Source organism: Pteropus alecto, unplaced genomic scaffold (genome assembly GCF_000325575.1).
Source record: "Pteropus alecto unplaced genomic scaffold, ASM32557v1 scaffold7, whole genome shotgun sequence".
Classification (NCBI taxonomy): Eukaryota; Metazoa; Chordata; class Mammalia; order Chiroptera; family Pteropodidae; genus Pteropus; species Pteropus alecto.
This window is the reverse complement of record NW_006494614.1, coordinates 13,964,022-13,977,294: the sequence shown is the minus strand read 5'-3', so window position 1 is coordinate 13,977,294 and position 13,273 is coordinate 13,964,022. Positions and strand designations below refer to the sequence as shown.

Here is a 13,273-nt window from a genome sequence, read left to right as displayed (position 1 = left end):
GAAATTACTTTTTCTGTTTCCCTGGTTTCTGACAGGATGATCTTTGTCCCCAAGGCCTAAGGTGCTGCTACAGATGGATCAGAAACCCCAAGTGGATTGTCCACCTTTTTCTTTTTTTATAACCTGAGAAATGTTCTGCCCTCCAATTTCCTCAGACAATAAAGAGTTGAGGGCATAGATTTCAAAACAAAAAGTTTTATGGAATGTTCGATAACAGAATGGGGAAAAAATGAGAATGAGCAAAAAGCAATAAAGCTTGGAAAGCAATATGTTTGGTCATTTTCACCCAAAATTAGAACTTCATGCCCCTAAGACACAAGCCTAAATAATGTTGTTTGTGTTGCATTAACCTTAAGCTATAATACGGCAAAAGTAGATTACAGGAGATCACAAAAAACGGTTATAACATTAGCAGCAGCTAGCAGGAATATTTTGGCAAGCAATCATTCTTACAGATTCAGTTATAAATGTCGGGATCGCAGTTTGAGTTTGTGTGAGTTTGTACATAATTCAAATATAAATATAAATGACTGCAAAAGTAAGTACCATACTGAAAAATGACCACCTCACAAGGCACTCATATTAGAGGTTTGATGTTTCTCTTCCTTTGCTTTTACCCCCTCACTTCAGGTGTTTGTGAAGAATGGCAGAGACCTAGGGTTGGGGGTGCTGTTGAGCCATCAGCTGGTTGAACTCTACCACTCTCGTTCTCTACAAGTACAACCATTTCTACTTGTCAATATGGTCCCCTAGAATTAAAAATTTTAAAGATATTCTCTCATTGAATACTGGGGCCCATACATACTCAGCAATGTTCTGGGTGTTGTGAATTATATTATGAAAGTATAAGATGATCCCATTTCAAGGAACTTATCTCATTGGAAATCCTGGACACACATTTAAGCTGTCACTCATAATAAGTGATGGCAGTCAGAGAGAGGATCTAGAACTAGAACTTAATGAAAACTAGAACTTAATCCTATTGTCTTCTTTGGTATTCTTCACAGTATCTAATATATGGTATATAAAACAGCTTGTTGAACAAGAGAGGTACAGATAACAGAACACTGGGCTGGGAGACAAGGGGCCAGGTCTCTAATTTTAATAGAAGTGGATGTTTAGAATTAGAAATAGAAGGAGTAGTCACAGGGATAAAAGTAAAAACCATCCATTTAGCATTTATTATATTCTAAGTACTTCTCATATGTTGACTTTGTCATTACAATACCCATAAGGCAAGCAATACTAGTAATATACAGATGAGGCTCAGAGACATGTTTTGCCTGAGGTCCCACAGCCAGCATGTGGAGGAGCTGAACTTTCATACTGTACCTGACTGATTTTTTAAGACCATGCTCCGATCTTTACTCCTAAGTCCTGCCATTTCTGAGATTCTGTAATTCTGTGTTACCATCTCTGTTATAACATCTTATTCAATTGTGAAGTATAGCAAAACTCATAAAGTATTCAGACATTTCTGCAGAAATTTTACTGATATCTAAGTATGTAATAAATTTCTACTTCTCTCATTAATATATCTTAAATACTATTACTTTAGCATATATGAGACAACACAGAAGACCATAGCACACACATTATATTTAGTTTCCAGAGGTTCATATCGAAGGCTGGCACATTCAGAATATACTAACTGGTAAATTATTTAGCTATTTTATTTCACTCCGATGAATAGAACACTGAGTTGAATTTGAGCATTAGTATTATCAGTGAGTGAAAGAAGATACAAATTTGATAAAGATTAATGGTACTGTTCAAAGAAAATTATTGTAACACCTACTCACAGGTATATCTTTTAAATAGGAAAAACAAATACAAGGAATCTATCTTCAGTATAAGAAAAGTGCACTTATCTAGGTACCATCTGCTACTTGAAGAAAGTCAGCTGAAGGTACATTCACCTCTGGATGTGGCAACTAATTAGGGGGAGTTACTTTAACACCTGTGTACATTCAGCTGTATCCCTCCTTCCCATGCCAACTTGGTTTTAGATTATTATATTATAGAAGAAACCTTTCATTTCATCTACCCAGCTTCCTGCACTTGCAGTATCCCATAAGAAGTCAGACACTAAAGTTATTAAAAGCCGGTTTCTATGTACTGATCTGAAAACTAACACTGATGATTGTAAAGAAGGGATACAAGGGGGAACTTAGAAAACTAGAGAAAGGCTAAGGTTCTGCCTCAAGAATCCTGCTTTACCCTCCTTTTCTAAAATATGTGAAACAAAATGACAGTTCAAAGTGAGAACTTTTTTCTAATTCTTATTTCCAGCATTGAAATGACTAAATTCTTGTAAAGAAATCAATTTCCACTTTCTCCTGAGAGATTACAGAAGCTCCACCAAGAAGAGAAGGAGGGAAGGAAAGAGAAAGCAATGAAGGCAAGACTAGTACAAACAGAATTGCAACGAATGCAGGAACAAAAATTAAGTTAACTTCTTAGTTTTGGCAATAGTTTTATATTTCTCTGCATTTTTCAGATTTCTGAAAGAACAATGCTCATTTACCCTTCTACTACAGACATAAAAGTAAAGGGTAAGGAAAACTCTTTACTTCCTGAATCTTACTGCCATATAAACCCTTCACGAAACTGAGCTTTTTATGCTATTTACATACATGACACTGTGAAGGTATGGGGTTTTTTTTTTTTTTTAATTTTAATTTTTCTATTGGAGTTGACATTCAATATTACCCTATACCAGTGGTTTCAGACAATGGTTAGACTTCCATAAAATCTATTAAGTGATCCACTCGACCAGTCCAGCACCCACCTGGCACCACACATAAGGGGTACAAGTTTTTAAAGTCATTTTATAAATAAGAAACACAACTGAGTTTACTAGATAAAAAAGATGGAAAAAAGACAAAAGTATTTTCAGAAAAGGTTCCTAGTTTAGCTTAGATAATTGAAGTATCATGGAAACATAAGGTTTGGCGTAACAGGATGACTTAATGAGATGTAAACTAGAGTACTGTCTTCTTTGCTGCTTTGGATTCATTCATAAAAGAATTATAAGATACTTTTCACTCTCTTCCCCTTCTCTCAAGCATAGAAAAGACAGAAAGATCTTTCTGAGCTTGAATCCTTGCTTCCTTTACCCCTCCTTGAGGCTACAGCTTCCATAGGCAAGGGAAGTTGGCCATCACAAAGGAGAAAGGAGACTTCTTGAGATGCAAGTCAGAGGAGAGGAGGTTTGATATGTTCCCAACTGAGGGTGACTCACTGCTCTTCTTTTAGTGACTGGCCTTAGAAGGATCAAGACCTGAGCAGGCTGATGATTATAAGGATGCCAGTGGAGATCCCGGAGGCAGCAGCACAGGTCTCAATTACTAGCCTGGCACAGAGGGAGGCAAAACATTAGGGATACTGCCTATATATGGATGTAGGTGAAGAGTATCTTCCCAGAAATCCTTTTCCTGATTTTTCTGGACTGACGAAGACTGGTTACTTTAAGAGATTGAACTGACTGGTTATTTTAGGAGAAAGAATACTTGCTTAAGCAAAACACACAGACATTATAGTTTCAATATCTATCCCAAACTGGCAAACAGGAAACAAGGCCATGCAAAAAAGGTTCACTGTAAACCTCACTACCTGAGAAAACAGTATTTCAAACATCACTATATGAAATTATTGTACTAAGAAAGTCACATTTTTCAAGCCCCATCCATGACATTAAAATTCAACTGGAAAAAAATATATATGTATTATTTTTAAAAGACACCTTCATAGAGAGAAGTATATATTAACGCTATAACCAAATACCACACAGTTGGCTGAAGTTATGGGAGAGATGTGTCTTGAGATGAATTATGGAACAGAGGGGCTCCATGTCTAGCAATTAATCTCTGAAATCCTTGGTCAAAGTTTCCCCTCTCGTCCAAGCTGACAAATGTGTTTAGGAGTTTGATATTCAGAAAAATCCTTAGGAAGTAGTCTAAGAGTAATTTTTCTCAGAGAAACACAAAGTAGTAAAGAAGGCAAGGTAAATTGTCTTCAGTATGCCTTTGATATGATTATCTTTTTAATATGGTAACACCATGTTGATCTGAAATAACACAATTCAAATGGAAATTTAAGATACATTACACATTTTGCTGCCTTCTAAAACAGCATTTCATTAAGCCTAAAAAGGTTTCATCAAGCATAATTTAACCTTTTCCTAATGATCTAAGGTCAACATTATGAATTATCTATTAGCTACAAAATCTTAGGCAAGTCACCTATACCTCTCTAAGCTTCAGTGGCCTCATCTTTACTATGTGAACGATGATATTTATTTCTAGAATAGTGATGGTGGATTAAATGAGATCATCCCTGTAAAGCACTTAGCACAGAGTCCTTTACATTATCAAAAAAAAAAAAAAAACCAAAAACAAAATGGCAGCTACTGCAACTTTAAATAAATTTCCCTGCTCTTGACTGTGATCTAGAAAATTAGGTTGACCTATGTGTGAGCGTAACTTCTAAGGAAGTTACCACATAAGATTTAAAACTTTAAGAGATTTATTTCTCTTTTAGGAAAAATATTTAACTCCTATTTCTTCCAATATAGTAGACTTGCTATCAGGAGAAGCCCTCTCAGTCAGAAAGACTAACAATGATAGCTAAATACTTGTTAAACTTTTTTAAACATGTAAGTGGATTGTCAGGAGAATAAGTGAATCATCTGAGCTAGGAGAGTATCCTGGAGACTCTTGGTGAGCCATGGCTGAAATGTTTTCTCTGAGGTCCCCGCCCATGCTTGGTCTAGACTGGAGTGTGAACTTTAAAGTGTGGAATGCTGGGGGTCAGAGGGCAAGCCTGGGGCCCTGCAGAATAGAAGGTTGGATCAGGAACCCTTGAGATCCCTGTCCCTCCCTCACAGTGCATAAACTAGAAAAACAATCTGCTTTTTAGAGGCAGACAGTGGGTGAGGCTATTCTTGCCTGCATCAGGCTCTGGCATGGAGGGTGGGGGAAAGGCACCCCTGAGAATTCCCAATCACAAGCCTACTCTTGGGCATGTTTGGGATTAGAATTGACCCTATTTATGGGGTCTCCAAACAATTCTCTTTGCGGGAACATATTTCCAACCCAGGCTTCAAAGAACTCCCACAGATAAAGTTCCCAGGAAAACACACATTGTCACAAAATAACCCAATATATGAGCAGGTCAAAAGAAACAACTTATTTAACCAGACCCGCAAAACCGTAGGTATTTTAGTTATGGAAGAATATATAAGCATCTTTAAAGAAATAAAAAAAGTATTAAAAGTACACCGACGTGAGACTTTCAAAAACATACAGGCAGATTTAAAAAAGAACCAAACAGTACTTCTAGAAATGAAAAAATATAAAAATTGATATCAGAAATTTAACAGATAAGGCAAATATGAAATTGGATATCACTGAAGTAAGATTAGTGATTAAGACTAAATAATAGTTGTGGTAGACTTAAAGAATATATTCTGAACATCTTTTACCAAAATTCTGAAAATGTAGATGAAACAGAAAAAACCCTAGAAAAATATAAATTATTGAAACTGATTTAAGAGGAAATAGAAAGACTGAATCAGCTGCAATATTTACCTCTGTTGAATCAGGAGTTAAAAATTCTTGCAACTTAGAAAATAGCAGTTTTACAAGTGAGTTTTATGTAGCAGGTAATTTCAATCTTACATAAAGTCTTCCAGAAACAAAAAAAGGAACTCTCTCCAAGTCATCTTATGGGGCTATCAAAAACTTGACATTAAAAACTCACAAAGACAGTATAATAAGAGAAAGTTATAAGCTTCTATCTCTTCTGAATATAAATGCAGATCATAAACAAATACAAGAGAATTTTGTATCATGACCAAGTTGAGTTTAACTCAAGAATGTAAGTTAGTTTAACATTTGAAAATTATCTTAGGTAATTCACCATATTAAGAGATTCAAGGCAGGAAAAAAAATTGTGTTGAAAAAGCCTAGAGTTAAATGTAAAAAAATAAATTTAAGCTTTGTAATACTCTTTGTAGGACAATCATACCTTCAATGTATACCTAGTACTTCAAAATAGGTAAAGCAGTGCTAATTTTTTCTTAAGCAGAAACATGTATATGCAAAAGCAGCATATAAAGAGAAGCCAAGGACAAAAGAAAGTCCACAAACAGCAGACAATAAACATATTTCTCTCATTTATTCAAAAATATTTACTGAGTCTATATGGTGAGGTGCTGTATTTGATGGGATGGACAGTAGTAAAAAACAAACAATAACAACAAAAACCACAACTAAAAAAGCACTAAAAAAAGAAAGATATGGCCCTTTTCTTGCAGAGCTTATGATTATTAATTGATAAAACAAAATACTTTGATAGAAAAGTAAATTGATATGAATATTCTGGAGAGTAATATGGCAAAATGTATCAAAGGCCTCAAAAATATTCATACCCCCTGGACTAGGAAATAATTACAAATTTGGCAAAAGCTTATGCACAAGAATATTTTCTCCAACACGATTTATTTTTTTGTACAAAAAGTTGAATTTATTGTTAATGAGAATTTAACAGTAACTTTTAGTTTGTTCACAGTTTCTAGTATTAGAAATTCAAAACACTGTATTTTGCCTCTCAGTCCAATTGCACACACTTACAAGTGATTAGGTACTGTGTAAACAATTGATTACCATTTACAGAATATCTTTTAAAAAAATTCTTGCCAAGCAGACATGAGCTTTATCCTTAAAATTACTGAATCTTTGCCTAAATTTAAAATAAATTAAGGAACACATATTTCATCTTGTTCTGTATTTTAAAAATACTATCAATCGTTTCCTTTAAAATATTTTGATCCATTTATTCAAAAGTATTTTGAAGTTCAACTGTCCAATTTAAGGCACAATGTCGGCATTTCATAATATTTAAATTAAATAATATCCTTTTCTTGACTGTATTAGAGTCCTTGTTAGCCTGTTGGTCAGGCTTTTCTAAGATGTGAAATCTCATCTTTATTGGTCCAAATGAGCCTACTTAGAGTGAGTCACACATCTGTTCAGCTGTGTTGTTGCCATACATGGCCCTGCAGATCTATATCATCCAAAGTTATTAACATCAGCTAGTTGACAATCCGTATCTGTCTTGTATAATGTTCAAGTAGACACATCCTCCAGACATAGTCCCTTTTTCAATGCTGGCCTCAAATAGTTTGATGTGCCACCAGTATAAATTGGTAAAAATTCTAGTGATACTTGTCCCCAAAGCTATATCCGTGGCACTTGTCAAGGCTGTACCATTTTGATGAACTTCAGACTGAAGATCATATTAGCTGACACCACGTAATAGAGGGTGTCAGCTAATATGATCCTTCCCTCAGCATCAATGTCATCAACTTGTGTGGTCTCCTAGCCTTGACTCCAGTGATATCTCTTGACTTGTTGGCTTATGTCTGGGCTTATTTTCACAAAGAAGGACAAATCTATTATATTAAGTGGCAAGTTGAGCTTTGCAGCAGTCACAATGGCTAAACATACAGCAGATTCTCCCATGTCAGCCCTCATGAAGTCATTATTTGCAGAAGCCTTATTAAGACTACCATCAGGGAGAAAATTCTCTCTGCACAAATACCAGTGGCACTCTACTTGCACTAAAGCTGCCCCTATACAGAATTTCTAAGAGGACTGGAGGGTCGTTACATCCTGTGGCCATGCTTTAAAAAGATCCAATTTTTCATTTCTCTCCCCAAGATTTAGGTGTGACCTTGACCTGAGCTTTGCTATTAGCACTTTAGAAATTCTTCTCAATAATTTTGTGAAAATATGGTAGGCATCACTTCACTGGGTAGAGTCTCTATCACATAGAAGGCCAAGTTCTACCCAGAAGCAAGCAGGACTCCTCTCTGCTTTCTGCCAGGCCTGCTGATCCCACTTCGCTGTAGCTGAGCAAATATAAGAGTTTCTTTTTCTGCTTTAGCTCTTCATATTCATATAGACCAAGAAGTCCTCCTGCCATTATAGCCTGGGTATCTCCCCATTGGTTTGCCTCCATAGATAAGATCTCTTTGTCATGAAGCTGCCTGTACTCTGATGCAATAGCAACTCTGATATTTTCTTGGCCTTCATTCTGGTTTTCCTGGTCATTTATTTCATCTGCCTTTTTGCCTAGGATAACACGATGCTGGGGAAGTCAGGATGCAGGCCATAACAGGTTCATGCTTTGCCTGCCTTCAAAGGTTGTTCAGAATGATTACTTTTCTCTTGACTTTCCAGAAATCAATTTATCAAAACTATTTCCTGTCCATATAAATTCTGGTGCATCTTCATTTCTTTTGGCATAGACTCCTAAAACAAGATCTTTTGTCATGGTTGTGGTAGAGAGACCTTAGACCCAAAGATGCTTTCCGCCCCACGCTCACATAGGGGGCAGCACTGTTTACCATCTTAAAGACAGGAAATAGCCTCAGAGTTCATACAAAATAGTCATACAAATGAATATTATGTAACCATTAAATATTATGTTTGCAAACCACATTCATGGCCAGGGAAACTGTTCACAAAGATAAAACGTTAAGGGAAAGAAGCAAAATCAGTTCCATTCATGATTGAATATCAAATAGATATTACAAATTATGGTTCATAATGATGGAAGTCAACAGCTTAATTGTTAAAAGCACAGACTCTGGAATGAGATCTAGGTTGGAATCTCACCTCTATCACTTAATAGCTTTGTAAACATGAACAACTTTTTGAACATTTTTGTGACTCAGTTTCCTCATGTAACAAATGTAGATAATATAATACTTATATTAGGGGCTCCTGAAAAGACTAAATGAGTTGATAAGTATAAAGTGCTTAGGAGACTATCATAAAACACTAAACATCAGGTGTCATTATTATTAAATGAGATAGGAAACCATTTGTAACATAAAGAAAGCACTATTTAACATTAGACACAATACACAATCCAGTTTTGTAAAAACTGCCTTCTTTCTCCATTAACCTCCCCCGACCCCCCCCGAGCGTGCATGCAGAGGAAAAAAACAGGAAGGAAAACACCAAAATGCTAATGATGAAGGATATAACTCAGGAAAATTTATTTTCCTTTTTAGACTTGTTTTTAAATTTCCGACAATCATAATACATATTTTTTAAATTAAAGAAATCCTTAATTTTTTTTTTAAGGACTCCTATTCCTTCTGCTTGAACCACAGTACTCCTCAGATCCAGCATATTAATATTTTTCACAGAGATCCAAGTTAGTGATATAACTTTCAGGTTAGTAGGTAAGAGAATGAGGTCTAAAGAAAATATCAGAAAGGAAAAATTGGCAGGTTCTCTCACACCATGGAGGAGAAAAATAATTTCAGTATTTCCATGTAGAGAAACAGGTCAGCTAGTGATGACACTCATGAGAAAAGCCAGCACAGGGTTAGGGGTAAGGAAAATGAGTTTTTATCCCCTTAGGTTTAATTTGCTAAGGTTTTACATTTATGGCCTACCAAAGTCAAGATGTCCTATATACATAGAGACAAAAAAGTGATAAGGGCAAGTGACAAGATATGTCTGAAAAGAAAGTCTACTTTAAAAATAAAATATATGATTCGAAGAAGAAATAATAAAGCAAAGTCACCTTTCTTTTAATTTGGACATATTTTATGTCTTTATTTTGTTACAGTCAATCTACTGTAACAAAAATGTCCCTGGAGTGCTATCACATTTTCTGCCTGCCCAGCACCTTTTGAAACACCTTTGAAATGAAATGTCTGAGGAATTTCTTTCCTTATTGGTCCTACTTCCTGAAGTCAGAAGCCAAGAGACTTTTTCCCTAGCTTCTATGAAGCCAGGGCAGTACTGTGTGATTAGACTCCAACAACTAGATATCCTGCTCAGGACCTAGCTTTGGAAGTAAGTAATTTCAGGAAGAAACATGGAGAATCTATCCTGTGGTAACTAAAAAAGAAATATCAGTCTTTCTGAGGGCAGCAGGGCAGAGTCACCTGGGTAAGCGATATTTTCCCTAAAACAACCGGATGGCTTATTGGATTCTATTCCTGGCTGTATGCTTAACTGCCCTTTTCCCCAACCACCCCAAAAGGAGATATAAAACAAAGGTCTAATGATGATGCTTCAAAAATATTTCCTAAAGAAGGGAATCACAGCTTGCTTTACCCAAGCCCTTTCCCAGATTTTTTCAGTCATATCACTATGCCTTCTAGACTTGAATGAAGAAATGAAGTGAATAAGAATGCAAAATTTGAGTCTACAACCATGTCACCCTGAACGTGCCTGATCTCATCTGATCTCGGAAGCTAAGCAGGTTCAGGCCTGTTTAGTACTTGGATGGGAGACCACCTAGGAATATCAGGCGCTGTAAAGCGTTTAAAAAAAAGAAAAAAGAATGCAAAATTTGGCCAGATGTTAAAATGGATCCTGGGAACCACACACATATGAATGACTTTCTTTTTTAAGCCAATTCCTATCAACCACTAAAAACAGAACAAGTCTATGAATCTCTCAGGGACACCTGAGAACATTGTTAATGATGTTACATGTATCATAAAAAGCAGAACAGAAAATAATATGAATTTTTAAAAATATAGTTCAACTATATCCTGATTTCTGTAATCAGCTCTATATTGCAAATTACCACTTCATCATGGTAAATTTGCAAATATATTGGGAAGTTTAAAAAGATCTTTTAACACCTGTTTTAGGGACACAACAACCTTATATAAGCCCCTCTACATATTTAGAAAACGATTCATTTACCAAGTCTGCTTAAATTTTAAAACATGAATGCATTCAGTGATAATTTTATTTTGCAGAGTAGAAAGAAGCACAAGGGAGCTTCTAAATGTTGGCTCTCATTATACTTCCAATTATTTCAATTATTCCCGATTATGCAGAAGGCAATTTCCCCTCTGACAAAATGCTGGATAAAGATATCCATGGGAATCCAAATAGCAGTCTTTGTACATATGGTAAATTATATCTTGGGGGGGAACAAAAAGCTATAAGCTAGGTGATGTAATATGAATTTTTCTCATGGAAACACTATTATAACAAAGGCTTGTATAACTAAACCTATCCCAACTTTATATATAAGTGGCTACAAACATCTTATTTAATTAACTCTTCTGCATTATCTCAAACATAATTCCAAAAAAATATGGCAACTAAAACAATAAAACTATACCTACTATGATTTCTGCTTGATTTTATGATAAAAATCAAAGGTTGAAGAAATAACAAATCTTTCTTTGGGTAAATGTAACATGTTCATCCAGCCCACAAGCCAATGAATCCTTTCTTAACTTTTTTACTTCACAGATGTGGTTTTTCAATAGCCAAGTTTATCCTAAATAACCCTGGGCCCTAATCACATCTGATGGAGATGAACTCTGACTTAATGGAATTGTCTGTCTTATCATGAAACTCAGATTTTTTTTTTTTTTTTTGAGGAAAAGGGTCATTTAGATGCCTTTTGAGAAAATGTCATTTTTGCTAAGCTTTCTTATAATTAAAGAATTAGATAAGAGCTTTCCATAACTAAAAACCAGAAGATTTCTGATTTTCTTAAGATTCAAGCTCAATACCATCGAATATCATTTGAATCTAAATGTTAGGGCATGGATATCTTTAAGATGAAGATAACCAACATTTACTTCTGCAGCATTTCCATCCATCAAAATGTAAATTCACACCATCGACAAGCTTTGAAGCTTTGAAATAAATGGTGGCCAAACTAAAAAACAATTAATTATTGTGTATATATTAAAACATTTTACCTCAACCTCAAGGCTTATGAATGTTATCTTACTATGGTAATAAAGTGACTTACAATCAGTGTGATGACTTCTTGATCTGTATCCCTGCTGCCTCTTGGCCCTAACTCTCAAATGGAGTCTGACGGGCCTCTAACACAGTGGTCCCCAACATTTCTGGTACTAGGGACCGGTGCTCCTATGAGAATCTAATGCTTGATGACCTGAGGTAGAGCTGAGGTGGTAATGATAGCGCTGGGGAACGGCTGCAAATACAGATAAAGCTTTCCTTGCTCTCCTCCTGCTGTGTGGCCCAGTCCCTAACAGGCCACAGACCAGTACTGGTCCATGGCCCTGGGGTTAGGGACCCTTGCTCTAACAGCTCTCTTCCCTAGTTGGTAATATTATGTTCCCTTCCTTAGAATTCAAAGAATAAGGCTTGGTCTAGTTTCCTATCTTATATGAAACTTCTTTATTTTAGTTTTTTGGTATATTATCCAATATTTAAAATTATTTTGAATTTTGAAATAATTTTAGACTTAGAAGTTACAAAATAAAAATATACAGTATTTCCATATTCCCCTCACCCATTTCCCTCTAATATTAACATCTTATATAACCACAGGACAATTAACAAAACCACGAAACTGATATGTGTACAATATTTACTAAGAACACTAAGACCTTATTCAAATTTCACCAGTTTTCACACTATTATTTTTCATTTGTTACATTTAGATCTCTAATTCATTTGGAGTTTATTGTATGTATGCTGCGAGATATGGATCTAATTTTATCTTTTTCCAAATAGTGATTCAATTGTTCATAGCAGCATTATTCCTAATAGCCCAGAAATGGAAAAGACCAAATATCCATTCACTGATGAAGGGATAAATAAAATGTAGTACATCTATGCAATAGAATATTATTCAGCAATAAAAAGAAATGAAGCACTGATACATATTACAACATGGATGAACTCTGAAAATATTATGCTAAGTGAAAGAGGCCAGTCACAAAAGACCATGTTGTCACATTAAAAACAAAAAACAAAAAAAAGAAAACCTCTGTAATTCTAATTCGTATGTCTCTTTTCATCCAGAAGTTGTTTAATAAGAGAATTTATAAATATCTAGGTATAAGGGCTTTCTTCTTTGTTTTTGTTGGTAAATTGTGGCTTTTAGCATTAAAAAGTCTCTTTTGTCAGGTTCAATGCTCGGTGGCTTAAATTCTGTTTTCTGATATCAAGATCACTACCGCTTATCTCTCATTTTGTTTACATTTACACGGAACAAACATAATTCCACTTTCGTCCATCCTTTATTTTTAGAATATCTGAGTTACTCTTTTAGCTAAGTCTGTGATAATAGAACATATACTTAAGTTTTATATTGTGAGCCACACTGTAAATCTTTTTCTTTTAATAAGTAAATTAAACACCTTCACATTTATTGTTATGACTGATATGTTTAGTCACAAGTCTATCATAATATTTTATAACCGTAAATTAAAAAGAATATTTTTTATGTTTCT

The 13,273-nt window shown here is 35.1% G+C and overlaps 1 protein-coding gene and 1 pseudogene across 2 annotated transcripts in view; one reads left to right on the top strand and one right to left on the bottom strand.

Annotated features, from left to right (window-relative positions):
- UBE3D (ubiquitin protein ligase E3D) overlaps positions 1-13,273 on the bottom strand; it is a 132,859-nt gene that overhangs the window by 26,967 nt on the left and 92,619 nt on the right. The gene's annotated exons all lie outside the window — the stretch shown is intronic.
- Positions 10,235-10,353, top strand: LOC112474916 (annotated as a pseudogene).